Source organism: Echinops telfairi, unplaced genomic scaffold (genome assembly GCF_000313985.2).
Source record: "Echinops telfairi isolate 266 unplaced genomic scaffold, ASM31398v2 ScPeMD7_18;HRSCAF=68, whole genome shotgun sequence".
Lineage (NCBI taxonomy): Eukaryota > Metazoa > Chordata > Mammalia > Afrosoricida > Tenrecidae > Echinops > Echinops telfairi.
The window spans coordinates 33,248,018-33,259,740 of record NW_022103915.1 but is presented as its reverse complement, the minus strand read 5'-3'; the positions used below and the strand labels follow the sequence as shown (position 1 = coordinate 33,259,740).

Below are 11,723 nucleotides of genomic sequence, written 5' to 3'. Positions count from 1 at the left end.
GGGGCAGTTCTACCCTAGCCTACAGGGTCTCTGTGAGTCGGCATTGACTCAGTGGCAGTGGGTTTATTGTTTTGGTTGACCTGTTTTGTTGTGATTCATTTCCAACTCAAAGAAACCCCATAGGTCAGAGTAGAACGGCCCCCTCGGGTGTTTGACACTATCATTTACTGGAGAAGTTCTCTGGGCCTTTCTGCTGCAGAGTGGTGGATGGGTTTGAACTGTCAACCATTCGGCTAGAAGCTGGGAGCCTAACTCTTGTGCACTAGGGCTGTACTAATATCTATGGGAAATTATAATGCTATGAAGATGGCAAAGGGCCTGAACCTGTGTTCTGAAATGAGGATGCCTCATAGCCCAGAAACTAGAAAGTCTTGTACCGTGCTTTCTGATGTCAGTCCTCCCACGCTCCCTACTAAGAATGCCATGTTAATTCTTCACCAGAGGTTCAGGAAATCATTTTATTCCCATGAGGACCCCCATCCTTTGTGCCTCCTGTAAATCAGTCAGGAGCCCTGGTGACATAGTGGTTACACGATGGGCTGTTAACCACAAGGTCAGCAGTTCGAAACCAACAGCTGCTCCGTGGAGAAAGACCAGGCTTTCTACTCCCATAAGGAAACCCTCAGGGGGCAGTTCTACCCTGTCCTGTCTGGTCACTAGAGGTGGAACGGACCCAATGGAAGTAAGTTTGGGGTGATTTCTTCAACTCTTCCTCCTGGGGACCCCACATGGGTCAGGGCAGAACAGGGCTCTGCGTGCTCTTCAGAAGCTGACAAGGCACCTGTGGGTAGACTACACCCACACCGCCGCGTTTGGGGATTGTTGTTGTGGTTGCCCCTTCTCTACTCCCTCCCGGGCCCACTCCTTTCCTGGCTCTGGTGTCGAGAACCTGTGCACAGGCGGAATCGCGTATTGTTGAGAACCCAGTGTAGAGATGCGAGGCTACTTCCTGGGAAACACAGCTAAGTAGCCCCTGAGCCAAAGCTCCTGAGGACACCACTGTTTAATCGCTGAGCCCAGTGTCACAGGAGCCATGGCTTCACTTTCTTCCTGAAAGACCGTGGGTATTTACCTTTTTGCAAATGCTGACATAGAGGTTACTTGCCCAACGTCACCCTGTAACCACTATCAGAGAGGAGACCCCATGCAGGCCTCTGGCGCCACACCCAGCCCTTCCCTCTACAGCCAAATCCTCCTTCTGACTAAGGAGGAAAGCTTGCAGTTCTCCCGCACGTATCGGCTGTAAGTAGAGAACATTATCTCATAGGGCCAGATGGAGATGTCTTTCGGTACTAAGAAAACCGACGTAGGCAGCTGTTCTGTTGATGACAAGCAGTGTAAACATGACCCTAATTAATGGCTTTGCTGAAAGTTATTGGTTTCTCCTTGTCAGGACTGTTGTCTCTCCTGTCACTCCTCGGATTGAATTAAAACAATAACACAAGAATGAAAATCGATATGTAACATCGTGCTTGTCCTTCATCATCAAGCCCAATAGAACTTCTCATTCAAGAAGATTGAAAGGTGTGGAAAATCAGAAATAAGCTAAAGGGAAATCCTAGGAAGACCCATCTCGCGTGAGATGAAATGAGAAAATAGGAGGGAGGGCTCCGTGTGAAGAATTCTGCAGCAGCAGAAAAGCTAATATTGGCATGATTGCAGAGTTTAAGCGTTACACCCAATATACTGCAGAGAGCCGACTTGTCCTTCGGGTTCCTGCTCATTCTTATAACACACACACACACCACCACCACCACCACCACCACCACCCCCTACCTTTACTTGGCCACAGCTTTCCAGAAAGTTCTGATTTGGGTTCCTGCTCATTCTTACAAAACACACACACACACACACACACACACACTCCCTTACTTGGCCACAGCTTTCCAGAACGTTCTGATTTTGCCTGCCCCTGCCCCTGACCTACTTTCACCTGGGCTGTCCTCCTTCCCTTCAAACCCAGCAGGTAAGAGTCCGCATGTGCACCCCCTCCGACGCCCCAGCGCTGAGCCTGCTGTGCAGCGGATTCTGACTCCCTCGTGCCTGAGAGGAACTGCTCTATGGGGTTTTCAGTGGTGGACTTTCTTTTTCAAAACAGGCCTTTCTTCTGAGGCACCTCTGGGTGGGTTCGAACCTTCAACCTGTGGGTTAGCCCCTGGCCTTGTTAACGGTTTGCCCCAACGATGGACATTGGTCCTTTATAGCGACCAGAATCAAAAGCAAAGTCAATGCCATCGAGTCAGTGCCAACTCTTAGTGACCCAATAGGACAGGGTTCTCCTGTGAGTGTCCGAGGGTGTAGCCCTTTATGGGAGTAGAAAGCCCATCTTGGCCCTCCCTAACTACCGGCTAAGGTATTTAGGAAGACCCTTTAAGCTGATCCTTGATGAGGAAACCCCCTTTACCCTGTGTCAGACTTCAGACAGTCCGTGGGTTGATAGCATCCCCTCCTTTCAGTTGACACCTCTGGGCTTCACATGAAGAATCCTCATTGTTGCTGATCAGCCAGTGCTGCTTCAGCTGCTGCAGAAACAAGAGAGACAGTGGGCAGGCAGTGGAGGGAAATGTGCTTGATGAGGAGGTGGACCTCCGTGGAGACTCTTAAAGGAAACGTTCCATTTGCACCCATCTCAGCAAATCCTCGCGCTAGTGAATTAGATGCAACCCCTCAGCCCCAGAACCCTCCATGCCCAGGTTGAATTGTTTGCAGCTGGAAAGGAGGGAAAGGTTTGAATCTAGTTTCTTTCAAAGGCAGACGAGTCTCACTTTGAAGAATCTGCAGAGTCAAACGCTCCAGGGAGATGAATGTAGAACAGCTGAGGTGAATGACCCACCGCTTCAGCTCTCTCGGGCGACCCCCGTCAACTCTCCAGGCTCTGCTCTCTCTGGTGCCTGGGCTCCGGCCCACTGTCTGCCTGGCCCCTCCAACTTCACTCTTCAGTCCTTATGTTATTGAGTAAAAGCATCTGCCATTGTTAACCCTGAAAACACACCGGCTGCTGTCCAGAGGATGCCAGCCCATGGAGACCCCATGTGTTCCAGAGGACAACTGTTCCCTAAGAATGTTTTCCTACATTTTTTTTAAATTGTGAATTAGGTGAAGGTTCCCAGAGCAGGTCATCAGTCCGAGACTGAACAAGCCATACACGCTTCTGTTCAACTCATGCAGTGCAATCCCTGCTCTGTCCCCTCATTAGAGGCTCACTTCTCCCCCTTCCTCCCTGCGTTTCCCATTTCCATCTTCCTTTCCTGACCCTCTGAGCATTGTCCTTGGGCCAGTGCTCCCTTTTGGTCCTAAATGGTTGCTTACCAGAATACCAGGGCGAGCTCAGTTTCGGACTTGAAAAGAGAGGAAGGGCTTCCACCAGTCTCTCTCCAGTCAGAAAGCCTGGTCCCTTTCATAATCCTCAGTTTTGTTCTAGAACCGTCTTTCTAATGTGATTTCTACCCTACCCCCGCCCGAGCAGTTGATAGTGGTAGCCGGGCACCATCTAGTCCCTCTGTTGTAGGGTGTGGACCATGATGGTTGCTCTCCAGGGGCTTTTTCTTGGTTGTAATAGTTATGAGTTGGACTGTGACCTGCAAGGTGAGTAGTTCGAAACCACCATCTCCTCCCCAGGAAAAAGACAGAGCTTTCTACGTCCATAAAGAGTGACCGTCTAGGAAACTCACAGCACCTAGTTCTACCCTGGCCTCTGGGATCGCTGTGAGTCGGTATTGACTCAATGCCAGTGAGCGTTCGTAGTGAGTGTCAGCTTTATGGAAGCGTCCAGTAGGCCTTTCTTCCATGGAGCCACTAGGTGAGTTTGAACCACTAACCTTGAGGTTAACAGAGATTGTAAATGACTTGTACTCTCCAGAGACCTAACTCTGAATTGTTGTACATAGAAAGAGCCTTCATGGGGAAAGTGAAATAAAAAGATAGTGGAATTTTCCCAGGCGCTCTCTGAAGCCCTCGTACACGATTGCACTTGTGAGTTCAAATAGCAGGCGCCGGTGGTGCATCCCCGAAGTTCCCAAGCCGTGAGGCCGGCACTTAGGAGCTTGATGGCATTCAAGTTTCTTTTGTGACCTCCTTGTGCCACCCTCTCCCCCAGGTTCTCCATGAGCTTAGCCCCAAAGCCACAGCGGACCCTCGCTGGCCCTTTGGGAGGCCTCCTTGGAGCCTTGGCTCTGTTTTCTACCCCTCCTTCACCAAGGGCCACCCCATTCATTCTCCAAGGCTCCGTGCAAATCCACCCCCTGCACTCCCTGGTAAGAGTTAATTCTTCTTTTTCTAATGCTTCTGAAGCCCTCCTCTTCCACCAGCATTGGGGCCCACAATGTTGTTCTGTTTGATCATGGTGTCTTTTCCCCCCATTGAATTTCAGATCTTCCAGGGCTCTCTCTGGGTCTCCTATTCCTCTCTCTAACCTCACACTCCCTAATCAAGTTCTTTGAACAAAGCGCGCGTGGAAAACTTGTTGGCTGAAGCGAGAGCAGCCAGCCAAACTTCCTGATGAGCTAGAGAGATATTCCTAGGAGTGGAGCCGGCGAACTTTTCTCAAGCTGTGAAGGGCAAGACGGGCAAGAATCCTGCTCTAAACATGGTTTCCTAATAGGATCTGAGGCAGGATTTATCACAAGCAGCAGCAGCAGCAGCAAAGGCCAGGCTGAGCACAGGCTGGTCGTAATGGTGCAGGGTCACTATGAGCCCCAGTCGTGTTGATGGCAGTGCCTTCTTTGCTCATTTGGGGTTCTGGGTGTCTGAGAATGCAAGGCAAAGTACCAAGTACAAATCCACACAGAGAAGCACACCAGCTTGTGTGATCCAAAGATGCCCCATCCAAAACTCGAATATGGTGAAGAGAACAGCGTCAGAGCTAAAATTAGCAACACACCAGGTGTAGACAGCCATGGGGGCCAGTGAGAGACCAAAACTGACCTGCAGAGTATCCATCAGACCGAGCTGCTGACAGATCCGCGCCAGCCGAAGGCAGGAATCCCAAACAGCCTTACTGTCAGGCAGAGACCATTGTAATCTTGACTATGCTGGATTGAACTCCGCACTTGGCCAGTTGACCTCACCGGAGACCCGACCTGAGTCTCTTCTGGGTGCAAGCATCTCTTAGATGCTCCGTGACAGAAATTTCTCCCCTGGCTTCTTGAATGTTGATGGGTGTTTTTTTTTCTCCCTCTCACCCATTACTTGTATTTTTATCTCTCTACTCTTATGAGCTTATTCTTACCACCATAGTACGATTTGTTTTTCATTGTTTTCTGTTGGCTTTCCCAGAGGTAAAGCACAGGAGGAGTGGATGTATAAGGATCATAACTAATACAAGATGTTATAGGGAATGCAGGGGTGGGGATGAGAGATAGGGAGGGAGAGGGGTTTTCTGGAGTAAATAATGAAGGGGGGAGGGCCAGGAGCGCTAGGACTGATCGTGACTGCACAACTCATTTTAAAGGCAATTTAACCATGGGAGAGGGAATGCTCTAAGATAGATGTGGCGCTGATTGTACAAATCCCCATGATGACTGAAATATTGAAACATTCATTTGTATGATATGTAAATTGTGTGCCAATAGAAATGTTGAGGGAAAAAAGGAAAGTTACTAAAAGAAAGGGTAGCTACCTTTCCTGCCTTTTTTTTTTTTTAAACAGTCACCATCAACTTGATTCCCACGCATGGTGACCACACACGTGTCAGATTAGCCCTGGCAGTGTAGTGGTTATACAGTGGGCTGCTAACCATAGCATCAGCAGTTTGAAACCACCATGCTCCATGGTAGAAAGATGGGACTTTCTACTCCCAGTCAAGAGTTAGTCTCGGACCCTGTCCTATGGGGTCACTATGAGTCTGTATTGACTCAATGGCCGTGAGTTTGGTTTTACTGTATATCATGTATAAGTTGAGCTTTTCAGCCTTTTTTAATAATCATTTTATCGGGGGCTTATACAACTCTTCACAATCCATGCATACATCACTTGTGTCCAGCACATTAGTACATATGTTGACTTCATCATTCTCACAACACCTGCTTTCTACTTGAGCCCTTGGTGTCAGCTCCTCATTTTTCCCCCTCCCTCCCCGCTCCCCTGCTGTAAATTTACGTGCCTCGGCTGATATTCGGGTCGGCTTGTACTTGAGTATATACAGTATTTGTAGGGAGCTCCATAGAGTTTTCAATGGTTGATTTGGGGGGGGGCGCGGGATCAAGAGGCTTTTCTTCGGAGTTGGCTCTGGATGAACACAATCCTCTAACCTTTGCCAAGTGCTGCTCCATGTGGAGCCCACTAGGCCCCCACAGCTGCTTTGCTATGCGCCAGCCAGTGTGTTTACAAGTCTACAGTCCTGTAGCACATTCCAGAAGAGCCCAGGCCAGGGGTGGAGGCAGGCACACCCAGAGAGGTGGAGTCCACTTTACCTGGTCTATGGGGTCTCTAAGCCCTTCCAATCTTTTGTTAGTGGATTTATATTGGAGCCATAAGCATAGATTTAACACCTCTGCATATTGTCACCAACAGCCGCTCGTCTCCTGGTACAGCGGCTGCATGCGGCTACAGTGTCAGGGAACTTCACTCTCCTGGCCACACAGAGAAGGGACTGTCCCATCTCCCACTGCCAAGGAAAGGAGAGAACTTGCAAGCCGGGACTGACAGGTGAACCGAAGGCAGAGCCATGGCGCGTGGGACTTGCAAGGAAAATTGGCGGGACTAGCCTGCATATCAGTACTTCCAATGATCCTCGCCGGCCGACGTGGGTACGCTGAGCTGGTCCTGCTAGTTAAACAAACCTTTCTTTTCCCTCCCATGTGCACTTCGTTCCTTTATACTTTGCCCACCAGGCTGTTTTAACAGTGCCCTCTACAGGCCGTGCCCCCAAACTGCAGTCTTCTGCTGTCCTTCACTTGCCTCTTGCAACTTCCAGTTGAGGAATTCCTTGGGCTGTCTTGACTTGAAAAACCAACCTCACTTTCACTGAGTCGGTTCCAACTCACAGCGGCCCTCTGGCACAGGGTGGAACTGATCCTGTGGCCTTCAGAAACTGAGACTCTTTATCGGAGTCGAAAGCCCTCATCTTCCACCCCACCCCACCTCCACCCAACTCCTGAGGAGCGGCTGGGGTCTGAACTGCTGACCTCAAGGTTAACAGACCAACGTGTAACCCCACTACACCACCAGGGCACCTTTCTTGACTTCCGCAGGATTGAAAACTTCATGAAAGAAAACAATTCGAATCATGCCTCTCTGCTGGAAAGGAGAACTTTCATCATCTCGAAGGAGTTTGTTGGGTCAGGTACCGGTCGGAGGACATTAGAAAAAGCCTGCCTGCCCCTATCGGACCAAGACTGCTAACTTCAAAAGGCCCCAGATCAATGAGCCATCTGCCTGGGCACCAGGCAGGATGATCAAGGCACCTCCCGGACTCGGAATTTTTATGGATGGAGGCAGGGTACAGCCCCTGCAGCTCTAAATCCTTCCCCTTCCTCCTGGTTTGCCCACCTGCAGTTTCTACCCACTCCCTTGATTGCTCACCCGCCCTTCCTGACCAGCTTAAAACTCACTCTCCAACACAGATAAGCTGGACTTCTCCAATCCCCCGTGGAGTTGGCCCAGGAGTTCAGGGCTCCCGTATCTCTCCTTTCTCTTCTCTCCTCTTCCTCTGACTCCTGGATGCGCAGAGTAAACTCCTTTTCCTTCTCTCTGGCCTGGCCTCGGTTTATCTTTATGGGGAACTTAATTGATTTCTCTACAGGCCCAAAGGCATTTGAAAGGATCGCCATCCTTTCCTGACCTGGGGAGAGAAACCCTGACTTGTCCTTTCAGAAATGACACAAGGGCCTAGGCTGACTGATCAAGAACATTCCAGCATTTTCTGAACACATCCCTTTGCGGACAGCTCTCCCTCCTTGAGGCATGTTGGTTTTTCCCTGGTGATAACTGTTTTGTGGTTATTCCACATCTGTCAAAAACCTCATTCCTTTTTTTTTTTTTAACTGACTTGCAAATAAAATAAAATCACTCTTGGCGTGTTAGCTTCTTTTACCACCTAAAGAACAAAAACAACTCCAAATAAAAACCTGCGTCCAGTGACATCAAAGAGATGTTTTCTCACTCGATACTGGAGGATTCAAAACGTTTGTTGGAGAGTAGACTTAAAAGATCACGGACGTTTCCCATGCACTTTGTGAAGCCCCTCATTCTCAGAAGAGCCTTCCTCTCACCCCTATGGGGTTCTTCTAAGCTATCATCGTGCAACAAGTTCAAGAGAATTGTATTCTCACCCCTAGTTATCCACAATTCCTCCTGCATATTAATGAGGGCCAATGAGGACTCCCAAACCTAATCCACTGCCATCGGGTTGATTCTGACTCCTAGTGCCCCAATAGGACAGGGTAGAACTACCCCTTTAGGCTTCCAAAACTGTGAATCTTTACAAGGGCTGCCAGCCTTCTCTTTCTCTGGTGGAGCAAGAGGTCAGTTTGACCCGCTCATCTGCCAGTTAGCTCTGTGGATAACTCATTAGACCCACCAGGGTTTTCTCCTCCTCCTCCTTCTTCTTATTTTTAACGTTTTTACTGACATCTAATTTATATACAGTATAATACAATCCATTGGTTTAAATGTAGTAAAAAGAATGGTGTGATCATCACCATAATTTTAGAACATTTTCTTCTTTCTTGAACTTATTATTATTAGCTTCCCATTTCCTGCTATAACCTTAAACACACACACACACAAAACAAAACAAAATCCACTGTCCCTGAGTCATTGCCAACCCATATAGACCCTATTGGACAGGGTAGAGCTTGCCCCCCATGAGTTTCTGAGACTGTAAAGCTTTAAGGGAGTAGGGAACCCCTTCTTTCTCCTTCGGAGTGACAGGTCATTTTATATTTTACTGACCTTGGGGTTAGCAGCCCAATACCTAACCACTGCTCCACCAGGTTCTGGAGCCTAAATCCTAAAACACTATTAATCCAGTTACAGTCTGTACAGATTTGCCTAGCCCACCAGGGCTCCTCTTAATGAGAGCAGTGTGGAAACACATTTAGGCAACAGCTGAGACCACAGCAGTCTTCAAACTGTAAAGGATGGAGTCTTGAACGTTTCCTCTGCTAGCTGGAGTTTTTCTCCCCCCTTCTCTCTGTCCCTCTCAACTAGAAACAGAATTTGGAAAAGCAGTAGACCTGATATCCTGCCGCAGAACACACTATTCAACTTCTGAGGGGTGGGAGGGTGGGGGTTGGGATGGGGACTTCCTATAGGACCCCAGCATTGCATTTTTTCTAAGTGATTGTGGACTGGTGGCCCAAAGTAACTGCTCATTCCAACAAGTGGGATGTGTATTCTGTATGCATGGCAGGTTCATCTCATGGTGTTCGCAAATGGACTTCACATAAGTATCAGGGACATCTGGGACATCTTAGCTAAACGTGCCTAGCTACGGCACGTTTTCTCTCTGTAAAGGACCAGATAGTAAAGTATTGTTGGCTTTGTGAGCACATGGGCTGTAACAAGACTTACTGCTGTCAAGTCCTTTTTGACTCATAGCAGCCCCATAGGGTGCTGTAGAACTGCCCCTGGTGGGGGGGGGGCGAGACGGTAAATCTTTACAAGAGCAGAAAGCCGCATTTTCTGCAAAGCAGCTGGTAGTATTGAACTGCTGAACTTGGGGTTAGTAGCCCAATTTGTAATCCACGATGCCACCAGGACTCAGGTTCCACAAACAGCCAGAGACAATAGGAAACTAATGGTCCTGGCCGTGTCCCAGTAAACTGATTTGCAAAAACAGATGGTGGAGCAGATTGGGCACATAGGCTTCCTTCACTAACCTCTAGACAATGCTATTTAGTACAGATGGATGGACTGGGCTGGCGAGGCCCTGCATGAGAACTCAGTTTCTTTCATTGATGTTTAATGTCACTGAGTCGTTCTGACTCCTGGAGACAGGACAGGACAAAGTCTGACTGCCCAGAGATGATCCGGGGCTGTACCCTTTAGGGAAGCAGACAGCCGCCTCTTTCTCCCATGGAGCAACGGGTGGGTTTGAACTGCAGACCTTTCACTTTGCAGCCTACTTCTTAACCACTGCGCCACTTGGGCTCCTTCTGCAGCACCGTGAGACTTTACTTATATTCATTTTGTTATGCAACCAGCTTCGCTACTCATTTCCATATCTCTTCACCACTCTTCTCGGGTCATTTGGATAACGTGTCTATTTTGAGGACTTAGCTCATGTCATACACATCATCAAATTTATTGCCGTACTTTTTTCCCCATTATTTTCTGTTTCTACAATGCTTTTTTAATGCTGTATGTGTTAACTCGCCCATTAATTGTATAATTTAGTGGGTTTTTGGAGATTCATAGAGTTTTTCAACCATCATCACAATCATTTTTAGAACAGTTTCATCATCCCCAGACAGGAAACCCATGTCACTTCTTATCCCCCAGATCTCCCAACTCTAAGTACTAATCAACTCCCTGCCCCCCGTAGATGCGCCTATTCTGGATATTCCAGGTAAATGGAATCATTTGATGCATGGATTTGGGGCCAAACTTAGCACAATGTACTCATGGTTCATCTATAGAGTAAGGTTTAGCAGTGTTTAATTCCCTTTTCTATTGTGGAGTAATATTCCATTGTGTGTATGTGCCACATTTTATGTACCCGGTCATCTGCTGATGGAAATTTGGGTCCCACTTTTTAGCTTTTGGGAATAATGCTGCTATGAACATTGAAGTGGAATTGCTGGTGGGTTCGAACTGCCATGCTAGTGGATAGCAGCCCACTGTTTAACCCCTGTGCCACGAAGCTCCCTGGTTAACTGTATGCTGAACGTTTCGAGGAACTGCCACTGTTTCCTGAAGTGACTGCAACACGCTTCATTCCCACACAAGTCTATGCGGGCTGTGGCTTCTCCACAGCCTCACTAACAAGGGTTATTATCTGTGCAAAAATAAGATACGGTATCTTAAAAGGATTGGTACAAGACTGGGTGCCAAGGAAGTAAAAATTAAAGATGTCCCAGATGTCCAACTTTCCAACATGCTATAGACCAGTGGTTCTCAACCTGTGGGTCATGACCCCTTTGGGGGTCAAACGACCCTTTCACAGGGGTTGCCCGATTCATAACAGTACCAAAATTATAATTATGAAGTATCAATGAAAATAACTTTATGGTTGGGGTCACCACCACAGGAGGAACTGTATGAAAGGGTCGTGGCATTCAGAAGGTTGAGATCCACTGCCCTAGCCCTCACACTGCCGTACAATCAATTATGGTTCGTAGAAACCCCATGGGGCAGAGTGCAATGATCCCACTGGGTTTCTGAGACTTTCCATTTTTATGAGCGTGCCTGGTGGGTTTGACCCATTGACCTTGTGGTTAGCAGTTCAATGTGGAGCCCACTAGGTCACCAGGGCTCTTGCCTTCGCGTGCCATGCCCCTCCATTATCCCTAATATCAACCACCACTTCTCCTCTCAATTTTATCCCTCACTTCCTGGGGCTCCACAATTTATTGCAAAATCTCACTGAACTTACAAACCAACCCCAAAAATGAATGAGTCACATGGTTGTGGAGGCTGGCAAGTCCCCAATCTGAAGTTCAGATGTCTGCCTGGAGGAGTCTTCTTATTCACACCGAGTTGGTCTTGACTCACAAAGCTGCAAAAGATCGTGAATCAGGTCAGGTGAACAGGCTTCTGGCTTACGGCCCGAGAACCTGAAG

At 48.2% G+C, this 11,723-nt stretch overlaps 1 protein-coding gene across 1 annotated transcript in view; it reads left to right on the top strand.

The window, feature by feature from the left end:
- The window catches only part of RGS6 (regulator of G protein signaling 6), a 611,147-nt gene that overhangs the window by 364,143 nt on the left and 235,281 nt on the right, over positions 1 to 11,723 (top strand). The gene's annotated exons all lie outside the window — the stretch shown is intronic.